The following is a 15728-nucleotide window of genomic DNA, read 5'->3' as shown; positions in this document are numbered from 1 at the left end:
ATTGCATACACAGTGGAAGATGAAAAGATAGAAGGGGAAATGAAGAAAACCACAGAGGGAGAAATAGGGAGAGTTAGATAGGGACAAAGTAAAAGAGAACCACAAAGAAATTCATTGAGAGAAGGAAGGAGATAGGATAGGGAGAGAGAAAACTGGACCTTCCTGACAGAGACAGTGTGCATGTTCCAGACTGCAAATCAAGAGCAAGAGACAGAGAGGGAGAAAAGAGCATGCAAGATCACACTAACAGAGGAGGAGGCAGAGAATGAGAGAGAGAGAGACACAGTGATAGACTACTAGACCAGACTTGCAGAAAGAGAGAGCAGAGTGTGCACACCTGAAAATGCGACTCTCACCCAGAGAGAAAGAGGCAGAAACACAGAAACAAAGACAGAGAGACAGAGAGAGTAAGATACTGGAGAAAAGGACAGAGAGAGGGAAAAAAGGAGAGAGAGAAAGAGAGAGAGAGATAGAGAGAAAGAGAGAGAGTGAGCGAGAGGGAGCACTAGATATGATATGCCAGGTACATCGAGTTTCTTATAATATGTTTATTGTTGTAAAAATAATGCAATTGCTGATGATATGACCCATACGTCTTCAATGTAAGTAATGTACTCAGTGACTTTGTGTCCAAATTAAAAATGTAAGTGATCACAGAAAGAGAAGTGCAGCCTTTATGAGCTATGCAAGACGAGGAGAACATGCACTACTATAGCCCATGTGATTTAGGCCCCATCTGTATTGCCATCTGTTGTGGGCTGCCTCCGGTCTTCGGGGCAGCCCACCGATGGTGTCAGGATCACCCAACACGAGAGGTGCGCCGGGTATCAGCCGGCAAACCTTGCGTAGGGGAGCACCCTAATGTGCCCGGTATCACCGGGCGCAAGACTCACGATGTGAGGGTGTCACCCCCAGTTGCCTCAGCCGCGGTGTCATGCCTGCGCCATGGGCGCATACATTGGCGATCAATATGGACAAATTGTTATTCATTTATCTACAGAAAACTCTTGGATCAACCGCGATTCACTATTTGGACTTTATTTCCCAATTGCAAGACTTTGACGCTTTTTTATTTTTCCCAGAAAACTACACTTACCATAATGCACTTGGCTATAACCATCTATTCCTGGCTATTCCTATTTTTCTTTATCAGAACTACAATCCCCAGAAGCCCTAGGGATTTGCTCTGCTTCCACCAGCTCAGGAACAGAGAGGGAGGTGGCCGATTGTCTGCAGGTGTGCTGAGCCAGGTGCAATCAATTAGCCTGCCTCTGTGCTGGGCTGGGCAGTATAAAGGCTGCTGCCTGCGAGAGCTCAGTCTCTTGCATTGAGAGTCCTTCCGGCACCTTATTTGCTTCGAGCTACAAACTTTGTATGCTGTTTACTGATTTCACCTGCTCTTTGTTCCAGTGCCCTGGTGGGCTCCTGCCTTGCAGTCTGCTACACCCTGCTGCCTACGGCCCTAGCCTTTTGGGCTCCCTGCCTCAGCCCTGCTCCTCTGGGCGTCCTGCCTTGCAGCCTGCTACACCCTGCTGCCTACAGTCCTAGCCTTTTGGGCTCCCTGCCTCAACCCTGCTCCTCTGGGCGTCATGCCTTGCAGCCTGCTACACCCTGCTGCCTACAGCCCTAGCCTTTTGGGCTCCCTGCCTCAGCCCTGCTCCTCTGGGTGTCCTGCCTTGCAGCCTGCTACACCCTGCTGCCTACAGCCCTAGCCTTTTGGGCTCCCTGCCTCAGCTCTGCTCTTCCAGGCTCCTGCCTTGCAGCTGATCACGCTCTGCTGCCTTCCAGCCTCCGCCCTTGCCCTGCCGGGCTCTCCACATTGCAGCCGATCACGCTCTGCTGCCTTCCAGCCTCCGCCCTTGCCCTGCCAGGCTCCCCACATTGCAGCCGATCACGCTCTGCTGCCTTCCAGCCTCCGCCCTTGCCCTGCCGGGCTCTCCACATTGCAGCCGATCACGCTCTGCTGCCTTCCAGCCTCCGCCCTTGCCCTGCCGGGCTCTCCACATTGCAGCCGATCACGCTCTGCTGCCTTCCAGCCTCCGCCCTTGCCCTGTCGGGCTCTCCACATTGCAGCCGATCACGCTCTGCTGCCTTCCAGCCTCCGCCCTTGCCCTGTCGGGCTCTCTACATTGCAGCTGATCACGCTCTGCTGCTTTCCAGCCTCAGCCCTTGTCCTCTGGGCTCCCTGCTCTGCAGCCTGCCTCACTCCAGCTGCCTTCAGCCCTTGTCCTCTGGGCTCCCTGCTCTGCAGCCTGCCTCACTCCGGCTGCCTACAGCCCTTGTCCTCTGGGCTCCCTGCTCTGCAGCCTGCCTCACTCCGGCTGCCTACAGCCCTTGTCCTCTGGGCTCCCTGCTCTGCAGCCTGCCTCACTCCGGCTGCCTACAGCCCTTGTCCTCTGGGCTCCCTGCTCTGCAGCCTGCCTCACTCCGGCTGCCTACAGCCCTTGTCCTCTGGGCTTCCTACTTTGCAGCTTATCACGCTCCGCTGCCTACTACCTACCTTTTTTCCGCTGGGTTCTCTGCCTAGCAACCCTCTACAGTCCTCTGCAACCTTCTACGGTCAGCGGCCCTGCCCCTCAGGGCCCACTCCTTGCTGCCCGGCCCTTCTGGGTGCCTTGCCGTGCAGCCTGCTTTACTCTGCTGCCCTAAGCCCTTTTCCTCTGGGCTCTCTACCTTACAGCCCTGCTCCTGTGGGCTTGCTCGTTGATTTCCTGCTCCTCTGAGCTCTCAACCTTGTTCCTTACTGTCCTCTGCTATCATATCCTGTTACACGACTTTCCCTTCATTTCCTTCTGCTAGTTTGCTATCAACCTCCTTTTCTTGGATTTGTCTGTAAGTATCTTCTCTTGTACTGTTTGTAGACCCTTTTGTACAGAGCTTGTCTGTTGGTTCCCATCAGTCACCCTCTGCCCCTTCCCTTGTCTCGTTTCTACATTACAGACACCCATAGCTGCTGTTCCAAGCCATGAGCAAACAGCGTGGGCCTCTGTTATAGCAAACTGTGCAGAAGGCTACAGTTTTTTCCTAAGGTTCTTGGAATACTCTTTCCTATATCTGCATACACCCCAAGAGGGAATTAATTCTGTACCTTTTTCCTTGCTACTCTCTTCGTTCTCTTTCCTTTCAGCTGTGTGTGTACTTATCTGTCCACTTTATTTTGGCACAACCAACCAAACCCTTTCTGGGTGTCCTGTGCCACTCTTAATAGAGTGCCATCCCTGACAGAATGCAAGAGCCAAAAATTCCTTGTTCATTAGGCAGGAAAGGCACACACAGTCCAAGGATGCTTTCCTTTCGGGTTAAGAAACCTTTACAAAAATCTAATGTTTCCCTTAAGACATCAAACAAAAACATTAGTCTAAAGAACAGTCTTGCCTTAGTAAACAAAGATTTACAAGCACAGTACTACACTCACTGGCTTGCTGACCCTTCTTCCATGTATAACTATTATGACATTTGCGACTATGATCCGCAGTCCTTATCGGTTGAAGAGCTACAGCAAGATAATGAATTCTTACAGATCTTGTTAGCCCAAACAGAGAAAGACACTCCTGCGTCTGATAATTTTTCTAACACTGTTACAGCCAAGGATATTGCACTCATTGTGGGGGTCTCTAAACCAGAGTACGCTGTTGCTAGAGTGATATGTTCAAGATCTGCTTGGCAAGCTCCCCAGTCTACTGGAAACCCTCATTTGACAGGACACGGCATTATGTATCCTGAGGTTAGTTCACCTAGTCCTGGGTACAAAAGACCAATACTGACCATCGGTGGTCTTAATACTTCCCCAGTATCTACCACCACAATAACCTTAAGGTCAGTCTTCCCATTGCTAAAACCAAATTTTCTGCCACACCAGATTCTGAAGCTTTAGATCAGGCTAATGATACATACCTGCTACAAGAAAAACTCCTACGCCTTAAAAGAAAGACCGAAGATCTCTATGATGACTTTGTTTATTTACATAGTAAAAATTCTATGAAGGGACACAATATTCCAGACCTTTTGACACAATGTCCTACACCCGAAATACTGTCTTTAGAGATCGACATGGTAAGGCCTGGAATTGCCACGCAGAAAAGTATACAGATTTATACCAAGCAGATGGAAGACCTAAATTTAGCATATGCATCCCTTCTAAAGTCTGACACAGCTCTTTCACTTTCCAACCACAGTAACTCAGGTTCTGGTACTCTAGACCATGATTCCAATCCTGAACAATACCCGGTACCTGCCTGGAATCCAACCTTTCCATCAGTCTATACCACAGACCCACCAAGTAATATGAGCACACCAGACTTTGAAGATCAGCCTTCAGAAAGCCTACCCAATCATGACCCCACATCTGTCTTATTACCTGTTACTACATCTGCTAGCCCAATCTCTGCTGCTCCTCCTGCTAATACTTCTAAATCTGCTACTGTAGCAGCATCTCACATCACTCTTTTCGCAGCAGAAGCACCCCCTTCCTCTCTGCCTGCAAGGACAGAACCTGTTGCTAAGTCAGATAACAACTTTTCTTTTGGGACTACAGCTCCGGTTGTTCTTGCTGGCGCCTCTGCAGCACTAAGACTACCAGACTCTACTCTATCAGTCTCAGGTGTGTCACTGTCCGCTGGTTCTTCTATGGCACCCACTCTCCCAGTTGCTACAGCATCAGAACGATCCACAGCCATTCAAGATCTCTCTGCTGCGGTGGCTTCTGAAATTCCTACAAATCATGGAGAACCCGCCATTGTGACTCCTGACGTTTCTGCGGCTAATCTTGACTCTGCCATTGCTGTGTCTGATGCCTTGGAAAACCTTCCTAAAGCAACCAACTCTGCTTTACCTCTGGCTCCATCTTTAACCACCTTACTGCTGCCTTTTAAAGCAAGCTTTGCCATGGAACCTGCAACAGACATTCACAGTTCTTCTATTCATGAACACTCTGTTGGGTTTTGTGCTCCAAAGACTTTGTCTTTTCTGATTTCTACCGCAAAGGTTCAGCACATTGATACCGTCTCCACCTTTCAAGACTCCCACCTTACAACCTTAAACAGTTTTTGGTGCTTCATGATGTGCCTTTTCGAAATAAGACTCTTTCACGGTGTGACAGACTTTCTTCCTGTTGGTCAGTCTTCAGGGAGCCTGGAGAGGGGCCTGGAGAGGGGCATACTGTCATGCCTGTGCCATGGGCGCATACATTGGCGATCAATATGGACAAATTGTTATTCATTTATCTACAGAAAACTCTTGGATCAACCGCAATTCACTATTTGGACTTTATTTCCCATTTGCAAGACTTTGATGCTTTTTTATTTTTCCCAGAAAACTACACTTACCATAATGCACTTGGCTATAACCATCTATTCCTGGCTATTCCTATTTTTCTTTATCAGAACTACAATCCCCAGAAGCCCTAGGGATTTGCTCTGCTTCCACCAGCTCAGGAACAGAGAGGGAGGTGGCCGATTGTCTGCAGGTGTGCTGAGCCAGGTGCAACCAATTAGCCTGCCTCTGTGCTGGGCTGGGCAGTATAAAGGCTGCTGCCTGCGAGAGCTCAGTCTCTTGCATTGAGAGTCCTTCCGGCACCTTATTTGCTTCGAGCTACAAACTTTGTATGCTGTTTCCTGATTTCACCTGCTCTTTGTTCCAGTGCCCTGGTGGGCTCCTGCCTTGCAGTCTGCTACACCCTGCTGCCTACGGCCCTATCCTTTTGGGCTCCCTGCCTCAGCCCTGCTCCTCTGGGCGTCCTGCCTTGCAGCCTGCTACACCCTGCTGCCTACAGCCCTAGCCTTTTGGGCTCCCTGCCTCAGCCCTGCTCCTCTGGGCGTCCTGCCTTGCAGCCTGCTACACCCTGCTGCCTACAGCCCTAGCCTTTTGGGCTCCCTGCCTCAGCCCTGCTCCTCTGGGCGTCCTGCCTTGCAGCCTGCTACACCCTGCTGCCTACAGCCCTAGCCTTTTGGGCTCCATGCCTCAGCCCTGCTCTTCCAGGCTCCTGCCTTGCAGCTGATCACGCTCTGCTGCCTTCCAGCCTCCGCCCTTGCCCTGCCGGGCTCTCCACATTGCAGCCGATCACGCTCTGCTGCCTTCCAGCCTCCGCCCTTGCCCTGCCGGGCTCTCCACATTGCAACCGATCACGCTCTGCTGCCTTCCAGCCTCCGCCCTTGCCCTGCCGGGCTCTCCACATTGCAGCCGATCACGCTCTGCTGCCTTCCAGCCTCCGCCCTTGCCCTGCCGGGCTCTCCACATTGCAGCCGATCACGCTCTGCTGCCTTCCAGCCTCCGCCCTTGCCCTGACGGGCTCTCCACATTGCAGCCGATCACGCTCTGCTGCCTTCCAGCCTCCGCCCTTGCCCTGCCGGGCACTCCACATTGCAGCCGATCACGCTCTGCTGCCTTCCAGCCTCCGCCCTTGCCCTGCCGGGCTCTCCACATTGCAGCCGATCACGCTCTGCTGCCTTCCAGCCTCCGCCCTTGCCCTGTCGGGCTCTCTACATTGCAGCTGATCACGCTCTGCTGCTTTCCAGCCTCAGCCCTTGTCCTCTGGGCTCCCTGCTCTGCAGCCTGCCTCACTCCAGCTGCCTTCAGCCCTTGTCCTCTGGGCTCCCTGCTCTGCAGCCTGCCTCACTCCGGCTGCCTACAGCCCTTGTCCTCTGGGCTCCCTGCTCTGCAGCCTGCCTCACTCCGGCTGCCTACAGCCCTTGTCCTCTGGGCTCCCTGCTCTGCAGCCTGCCTCACTCCGGCTGCCTACAGCCCTTGTCCTCTGGGCTTCCTACTTTGCAGCTTATCACGCTCCGCTGCCTACTACCTACCTTTTTTCCGCTGGGTTCTCTGCCTAGCAACCCTCTACAGTCCTCTGCAACCTTCTACGGTCAGCGGCCCTGCCCCTCAGGGCCCACTCCTTGCTGCCCGGCCCTTCTGAGTTCCTTGCCGTGCAGCCTGCTTTACTCTGCTGCCCTAAGCCCTTTTCCTCTGGGCTCTCTACCTTACAGCCCTGCTCCTGTGGGCTTGCTCATTGATTTCCTGCTCCTCTGAGCTCTCAACCTTGTTCCTTACTGTCCTCTGCTATCCTATCCTGTTACACGACTTTCCCTTCATTTCCTTCTGCTAGTTTGCTATCAACCTCCTTTTCTTGGATTTGTCTGTAAGTATCTTCTCTTGTACTGTTTGTAGACCCTTTTGTACAGAGCTTTTCTGTTGGTTCCCATCAGTCAACCTCTGCCCCTTCCCTTGTCTCGTTTCTACATTACAGACACCCATAGCTGCTGTTCCAAGCCATGAGCAAACAGCGTGGGCCTCTGTTATAGCAAACTGTGCAGAAGGCTAGAGTTTTTTCCTAAGGTTCTTGGAATACTCTTTCCTATATCTGCATACACCCCAAAAGGGAATTAATTCTGTACCTTTTTCCTTGCTACTCTTGCCTACTCTTCGTTCTCTTTCCTTTCAGCTGTGTGTGTACTTATCTGTCCACTTTATTTTGGCACAACCACCCAAACCCTTTCTGGGTGTCCTGTGCCACTCTTAATAGAGTGCCATCCCTGACACGCGGCTCCGAGGACACTCAGGCCGCGGTACACAATAGGCCACGTCCCCGTGGCAGGCCCAACCACCAGGAAACACAGACATGAGTTGCCACTTCCTGGGGCTCTGCTGCTCTGCCCTCGCAGTGCCAGCAGAGCCCCTTTTATTAAAGGAGCATGTGAGTGTCATGACACAGTCACGGCGCTCACGTTACCCAAACAACTAGACCCCCACACAACATCCCTCCTTTATTATAACCAAACAAAAATCAAACAAAACCCACCACAAACATTTGGTGCATTGATATGATATGATATGGTATGGCATTTGTAACGCGCCTATACACAAGTGTTTCAAGGCGAGACGATGCAGGGGGGGGAAACAAGGGGAGACAGACAACGATCCTACTAGGCCAGGTGTCATTCAGATTGCGCAAGTGCAAGGGTAGAGGGGAAAGGGAGAAGTGAAAGGGGAAGGAAGAGGGGAAGTGCAGTACAGGGTTAATAGCATACAGGGAAATAACAAGGGCCAGCTCATGGCAAGTGCGAGTAAGTGCAGACAAGTGCTCGGAAGGGGGGCTGTAGGGATACAGACACAGTCCCGTAGTGCAGGGGGTGCCAGGGTGGCAGTGCAGGGAAGAGTGGCTGGGCCAAGGACCGAGAACGGTGAGTGGCCCAGTTGCAGATTCAGTGCAGTTTCAGTAACTTTAGCAGGGGAGAGGGGGAGAGAAAGCAGAGGCGAAGAGGAAGGTTTTGAGGTGCTTCCGGAACCGGAGATGGTTCTCCTCAAGTTTCAGAGGGGCAGGAAGGCTGTTCCAGAGGGAGGACCCTGCAGCGGAGAGAGATCTCCCACCAACTCGTTGCTTGGAGAAATGGCTGACCCTGAGGGAGTTGGAGGCGGATGAGCGAAGAGCTCGAGAAGGAAGATATTTAGGAAGAGAGAGTTGAAGGTATTTTGGCCCAAGGCCCCAGAAGGCCTTGTGGACAATGCAGAGGGTTTTGAACTTCATCCTCGCAATCACTGGGAGCCAGTGTAGTGATTTCAGTCCTGGAGGGATACAGTCCCTGGGCTTGAGGCCAAAGACAAGTCTCGCAGTCCTGTTCTGGATGAGTTGCAAAGGGCTGAGAGTAGAGGCAGGCAGATTTAGATAGAGGCTGTTACAGTAGTCCAGCTTCGAGAGAACCAGGGCTCTAGAGACAGTGAGCTTCTGGGGGAAGGAGAGGAAAGGAAGGATACCTCTGAGGAGGTGTAGCTGGTAGTGTGACTTCTTAGAGACATCGGATATGTGAGGAGAGAAGGAGAGTGTGGAGTCGAAGATGACCCCGAGGTTTTTTGCCTTGCAGGTATGAACAGGAAGAAGGCCAAGGGAGGCCGGCCAGAGAGCTGCAGGGAAGGAGGGAGTGGGTGTGCCAATGAGTAGAATCTCAGTCTTACTGGCATTAAGGCTGAGGTCATTGGCGGTACATCAGTCCTGGATAGCAGAAAGACAGTCAGAGATGAGGGAAGGAGAAGAGGAGGCCGAGGGTAGCCTGAAATGAGCTGGGTATCATCCGCATAGCACTGAAAGTTGGAGCAGAGAGCGGCGATGCGGTGGGCGAGAAGTGCCAGATACTGGTTGAATAGCCAGGGGGAGAGGTTAGATCCCTGGGGGACACCACAGGTAGAGAAAAAGATGTCAGAGAGGAAAGACCCCAGTTGGACCTCGGAGGGTCAATTGTAGAGGAAAGAGGTCAGCCACGCCAGAGCCTGACCAGTGATACCCAGGTTATCACGGAGACGGTTGAGCAGGATGTTATGGTTGACAGTATCAAAGGCAGAAGAGAGATCAAGCAGAATGAGAACACATGGAATTTTAGAGTCAAGGTTCGAGAGCAGGTCCTCACGGTTGTTCAGGAGAGCAGTTTCCGTGCTTCTGGCAGCTCTGAAGACAGACTGATGGTCATGAAGACTGCCAACAGATTCAGCATGGAGATTTAGCTGGGAGATGGCCAGTTTCTCCAGGAGCTTGCCCAGGAAGGGAGTGATAGAGATTGGGCGATAGTTAGCTGGGCAGGAGGGGTTGGAAGAGGGTTTCTTAAGAAGGGGGTGCACAAGGGAGTGCTTGACAGGGGATGGGAAGACTCGAGAGGCGAAAGAGTGATTGCAGAAGTCAGCAAGGGCAGGGGCCAAGGCGTCAATGTGGTCCTTGATAGTTTTGGAGGAAGAGGGGTGGACCTGTTTTGATGAGACTTTCATAGATCGGACTTGTCTCGAAACCTTGTCAGCAGAAAAAAGGGGAAAGGCAGAGAAGGAGAGAGGAGGGGTGGCTGCAGAAGGGGAAGAGGGAGAGCAGGGAATAGAGGGGGGAGTTGAGAGGAGGAGAGTGAGGACAGGATTTCCTGAGTTTTTGAAATGAAGTGAGAGGCCAGTGCTTTGCAGAGGGCCCTGGGAGGGGACAGGCGAGGTAGAGACTGCAGCAGGGTTGGCCAGCTCCTTGCAGGTTTTAAAGAGTTCGGCCGAATTGTTAGATGCCGCAGAGATGCGAGCTTGGATGAGGGCTCTCTTCTTGGAGAGAACAGAGAGCTGGTATTGCCTTTGGAGCAGGCAGCAGGCCAGTTTGTCAGAGGATGAACATGAAGCCCGCCATTTCCTCTCTGCCACCCTGCACTTGCGTTTAAGGGTGACGAGATCCGAGTCATACCAGGAGTTGCATTTGGCTTTGGGCTTCAGGCGGATTCTCATGACATGGGCAAGGATATCAAGAGTATCAGATATAGCAGAGTGGAGAGTGGAGAGGGCTGTGTCAGGGTGAGAGTCAGCCGAAGGGAGAGGAGGGGGCGAGAAGGTGGCAGTGAAAGCCTCAACTGACACGTGCTTCATGGGTCGGATGACCGAGATGGTAGGTGGCAGTGAAGATTGTAGCTTTGACTGTGGGGTAGAGAGGGTGAGGTGGGAGGATAGGAGAGGGTGAGGTGGGAGGATAGGAGAAAGTGATCACTCCAAGAGAGAGGAGTTGAGAGAGGGACAGAGAGTGGAAAGTCAGAGGAAATCAGAGCATCAAGAGTGTGCCCTGCAGAATGAGTCGGCCCAGACGGAAGGATAGAAAGTGAGAGAGAGTCGCAGAGGTTGCGAAAGAGTCCAGAGGGGGGACAGGAGGCATCCAGGTGGATGTTGAAGTCTCCAAGAAGGAGGAGTTGGGTGGTTGAGGACAGGAGTGAGGAGGAGAGGTCCGTCCACTCAGAGACGAAGGAGGAGATTTGACCAGGTGGCCGATAGATAGTAGCCACGGTAAGGGAATGGCTAGGAGAGAGAGAGAGTCGGCAGACAAGACATTCAAAAGAGGAGTAGATCTGCGTGGTAGTAACAGTGGCAGGAATCCACTCAGGGAAGATAAGGGCCACACCCCCCCAACATGGTTGGTCCTGGCCACGGAGAGGATCTTGTAACTGTCAGGTAAGAGTGTGTCAAAACTGGTGACAGAGCTGGCCGTGAACCATGTCTCAGTGAGACCGAGCACGTCAAGATCCAGTTCCTCAAGAAGGCGGCAGATAGCAGAGCAATGTTTGACAGCAGAGCGAGAATTAAGTGTGGCAATGTGGAGAAGGTTGCTATCTTTGAAGGACTTCCGGGGAGGGGTGCAGATCAGAGGTACGCTCTGCGGAGGTGAAGAGGGAGAGAGAGAGGAGGCAGGGAGGGAGGGTGAAGGCAAGGTAGCCGAGGATAGAGGAGGGGGGACAGCAGGAGAGGAAAGGAAGTTGATGAGGCGTGGGAAACATCTATCAAAGAGGTGAATGTTGGCCTGAGAGCCTTGGACCAAGACGGTTCCATTAGCATAGACATTAATGATGGCCTTAGAGGAGTGGAAGGAGGCCAAGAGGACATCCCAATGGGTGCCACCATTAATGGGAGAAGAGGAGAAAGGAGAGAGCACAGTGACCATATGAAGGGTCCGTAGGTCAGGTGAAGGCACGAAAAAGAGGATATCAGGGAGAGTTTCCTTGGAGGAGGCACTAGTGTAGGTGTCGGCGATAGGGAGGCCTGGGTTTGAGACCAGGATGTCCTTTTTAAACTTTTTCATACCAGATTTAGTGAGGAGAGCAGGATAGTCAATGGAGAAGCAGTTAGAAAAGATAGGTGAGATAGAGAGCATCATGGAATAGAAGGGAGTGGGGTGGGAAGACAGGGCAAGGGCAGCGGACAGGGGGAGAGCGACAGGCCCTAGTTTACCACAGTTCAGAAACACAAGTGAACACAGTGGAGAGGCAACCTAAGTGTGAAAAACCTGCGAGGGGAGAAATACCCTAGTTTACCACAGTTCAGAAACACAAGTGAACACAGTGGAGAGGCCACCTAAGTGTGAAAAACCTGTGAGGGGAGAAACCCTAGTTTACCACAGTTCAGAAACACAAGTGAACACAGTGGAGAGGCCTCCTAAGTGTGAAAAACCTGTGAGGGGAGAAAACCATAGTTTACAATGATTATCAACAATGAGGTGTAGACACCCGGCGAGGAGGTGAATGGTACGGGTGGGGGGAGCAGGAGGAGCTCACAGGAAGGAGCAGCGGAAAGGCGCCTGGCGTCCCCAGTGGACACCTGCAGACACAATGGGAGCTGCACCCATAGGAGCCGCCCTTTGCCTAAGGGGCCCTTAGCCGAGGGGGTGCTGCGGGCAGGGGGCTGCCCAGGGGGAACAGTTATAAGGCAGAAAGGAGAGGAAGGGGAGGGGCGTGTGGGCGGGCAGGAAGGCGGGCAGAGGGACGATGACCAGGAAGTGCCTGAAGGGGGAGAGGGGATCAGGCACACAATGCGCTCAGAGCGCTGCAAACAAAATTATTCAATTTGCCCAACAAATTACTCACGTGAGGCCCGGAGGGCCTGGAAGGGCTTGGCTGCCATGAAATCACTGGCGGCTGCTCTCACCCGCTCCGCTGAGCAAAGAAGCGAGCGGGGGGAGCAGCCGTCGTGTACTCCAGGAGGGACTCGGACGCCAGCCAATCAGAGGGTGGGGTGGGCGGGCAGGGAGGCAGGCAGAGGGACGAGGACCAGGAAGTGACTGAAGGGGGAGGGGGGAACGGGCACTCAACGCGCTCAGAGCGCTGCAAACAAAATTATTCAATTTGCCCAACATTTTACTCACGTGAGGCCCGGAGGGCCTGGAAGGGCTTGGCTGCCCTGAAATCACTGGCGGCTGCTCTCACCCGCTCTGCTGAGCAAAGAAGCGAGCGGGGGGAGCAGCCGTCGTGTAGTCCAGGAGGGACTCGGATGCCAGCCAATCAGAGTGGGGGTGGGCGGGCAGGGAGGCGGGCAGAGGGACGAGGACCAGGAAGTGCCTGAAGGGGGAGGGGGGAGCGGCCACACAATGCGATCAGAGCGCTGCAAACAAAATTATTCAATTTGCCCAACAATTTCGTGAGGCCTGGAGGGGCTTGGCTGCCCTGAAATCACTGGCGGCTGCTCTCACCCGCTCCGCTGACATTCCAGTCCATGCACCACCTAACCGCTACTCAAACCCAAACATTTTTGACACCGCAAAACAAAACAGGTGTATTCCAGTCCCCACACCATGGGGCCCTATGACGGGGTCCTCCAACTCAGAAAATCCCGGGATCAAACTGGCCCCCGGCGCCTCTGCAGGACAAGAAGAATATATTCTCTTCGTACTCCTCCCCCATATGATACGGTGCTTCTCGGGGACTCTCTGCCACCTGGACCGCTGCCACCTTGGGGGTCCTTCTCCCCTTCACCTCACTCCCCCCTGGTGCCCTCACCATGTCGGCTGGGGCTGGAGCGAGACACAGTCGTGCAAAATGGTCTCCTTTCCCGCACCTTCCACAGATTTGTCCCATCGCCGGGCAGTCCTGCGGGTGTGGCAGATCCCACCCACACTGATGACATATTGTGGCATTGGGGTCTCTCTTCGGCCAGTCTCCCCTCCTCATCACTCTTCCTCCTGGCCACCTGCCAACAGCCGCCACCTCCTCAACCTACACTCGCTGCATGGGGACCTCCATCTTTAGGTGGTGTCTAGAGGAATCCATGGCCGAGGCCCGCACCTCCGACAGTTCCTGGGCCCGGCCAAGCTCCAGTATTCGATCGAGGGTCAGCGCTGGGTCCCTCAGGACCTGATTGCGCAGTTTGGTGGAGCTGCAGCCGTAGATGATCTGCGCTCTGACCTCGTCTTCCTCAGAGTTTCCCAGATCGCAGGACAGTGCAATGCCACGCAACTTGCCGTGGAATGCATCGAGGCTCTCCCCTTCTTCCTGCCTGGCACACCTCATTCTGAACCGTTCGTAGTCCCGGTTGACCATGGGTCGGAAGTACCCGTTCAGGGCTGTGATGGCAGCGCCATAGGACTCATCCACTGGCCTTAGTGTCTTAACCTCTGAACAGCCAGTCCGGCGGAGTACAGGAGCGTCGGGCGCTTAGTTGCATCCTTGATCTCCACCACAGCGAAGTATAGCTCCAGGTTCTCCACCCAGGCCGCCCACCAGGACCCCAGACTTGCAGGCGCCCCCAGGATATCGAAATGAGGTATTGGTGCCAGCAGACCCTGACATACTCCCTCCTCGTCCGACATGCCGACAGCCGCTGGGAATGCCAAATGCACTCACCGGTGCTGATAGGTGCCTGCCGTTCTTCCTGCCCAGGGGCGCATGAGCACTCCAAGTGGAGCCGCAACCCTCGGGTTTGACACCGCTCTGGACAGCAGGAGGAGATACTGTCCTATTTTTCCCTTTTTGCTGGGCTGCCTTGTGAATCTTGAGGCCCCTTCTGGTAACCAAGGTATATTTTCTTTCATGGGCCCGGCCGTTGATGGGCCTCCCTTTTCGGCATAACCAGGCTCTTCCCTGCGGCAGCCTGGGTGTGGGGGTCTGCTTCCCTCCCTCTACACGAGAGACAGAGAGATGGCCCCGCCCCTTTTCCTTTGTTAGGGAGTCCTCTCGAGTGGATGGCATGCCCCCTTCCGGCCGCACCGCGGTCCGAGTCCGGAGCACCCACGGTGAGTTTTAATGTTTTAAATCCTTTTTAGCAGCCTATTTGACCGTGGGCTGCTGGCCCCCTGGCTGCCTCTTCAACTGCAGACGGCTGTGTGACCGTGTCTGCCTCACCAGGCCCATGCGGTGACCACCCTCGGCACGAGCCCTTACAGGCCCCGCCCACCTCCTTTGTTCTGGGCCGGGGCACCGACACGCCGTCTTACCAGCAGTCCATTGTTCGGCGGCCGCGCCGCATATGAAAACTCCCCTTTTCAGGGATGGAGGTGAAAGGCCTCGGCACCGGGTGCCCACTGACAGATGTGCGTCCAGAGGCCCCGGCCGCTGAACACGACCGCACACGTGGCCTCTTTGCTCCGCCCCACCTCTCACGCGCCTTAATGCAGCGCACCGCCGGGGCTAGGGGACGGGTGCCGGAGTCTCCCGAAGACACAGGGGGCGCGTGGGCACCAGGTCCATCCACCGCTCCTTCCACATGCGGCCGACGCCGCGACACGGGGTATTGCAGGGCCATCTTCAGCAGACCACGCCGGCTCTTCCACACGACCGCTGACCGCGGCCGTGTGCGCGGGTCGTTTCTCCCACCCGCCACAAACACCAAGCGGCAGGCGCGACTTCGTCGTCAGTGTTGTGGGCTGCCTCCGGTCTCCGGGGCAGCCCACCGATGGTGTTGGGATAACCCGACACGAGAGGTGCGCCGGGTATCAGCCGGCGAACCTTGCGTAGGGGAGCACCCTACGACACCCGGTATCACCGTTCGCCAGACTCACGGTGTGAGGGTGTCGCCCCCAGTTGCCTCAGCCGCGGCTCCGAGGACACTCGGGCCGCGGTACACAATAGGCCACATCCACGTGGCAGGCCCAACCACCAGGAAACACAGACACGAGTTGCCACTTCCTGGGGCTCTGCTGCTCTGCCCTCGCAGTGCCAGCAGAGCCCCTTTTATTAAAGGAGCACGTGAGCATCATGACACGGTCACGGCGCTCACGTTACCCAAACAACTAGACCCCCACACAACACCATCCAATCACCAAGACTGTGCCACTTGCTTAGCTGCTCCAGTGAGCTGAATAACACAACATAACATAACATGTGAAATGTCTCAAAGGGCTGCAAACAATGTTTAATAACAAAACTGCATATTAAAGGAATTATTGCAGAGCGAGACAAAAGTCAACTGCAAAACCGATAGGAAAAAGAGTCATCAAACAAAAAGCAATAACTTTAAAATAGAAAAAGAAACATGAA

Source organism: Ambystoma mexicanum, chromosome 3q (genome assembly GCF_040938575.1).
Source record: "Ambystoma mexicanum isolate Mex_15411 chromosome 3q, UKY_AmexF1_1, whole genome shotgun sequence".
NCBI lineage: Eukaryota > Metazoa > Chordata > Amphibia > Caudata > Ambystomatidae > Ambystoma > Ambystoma mexicanum.
The sequence above is the reverse complement of the archived record's forward strand: the minus strand, read 5'-3'. Positions refer to the sequence as shown.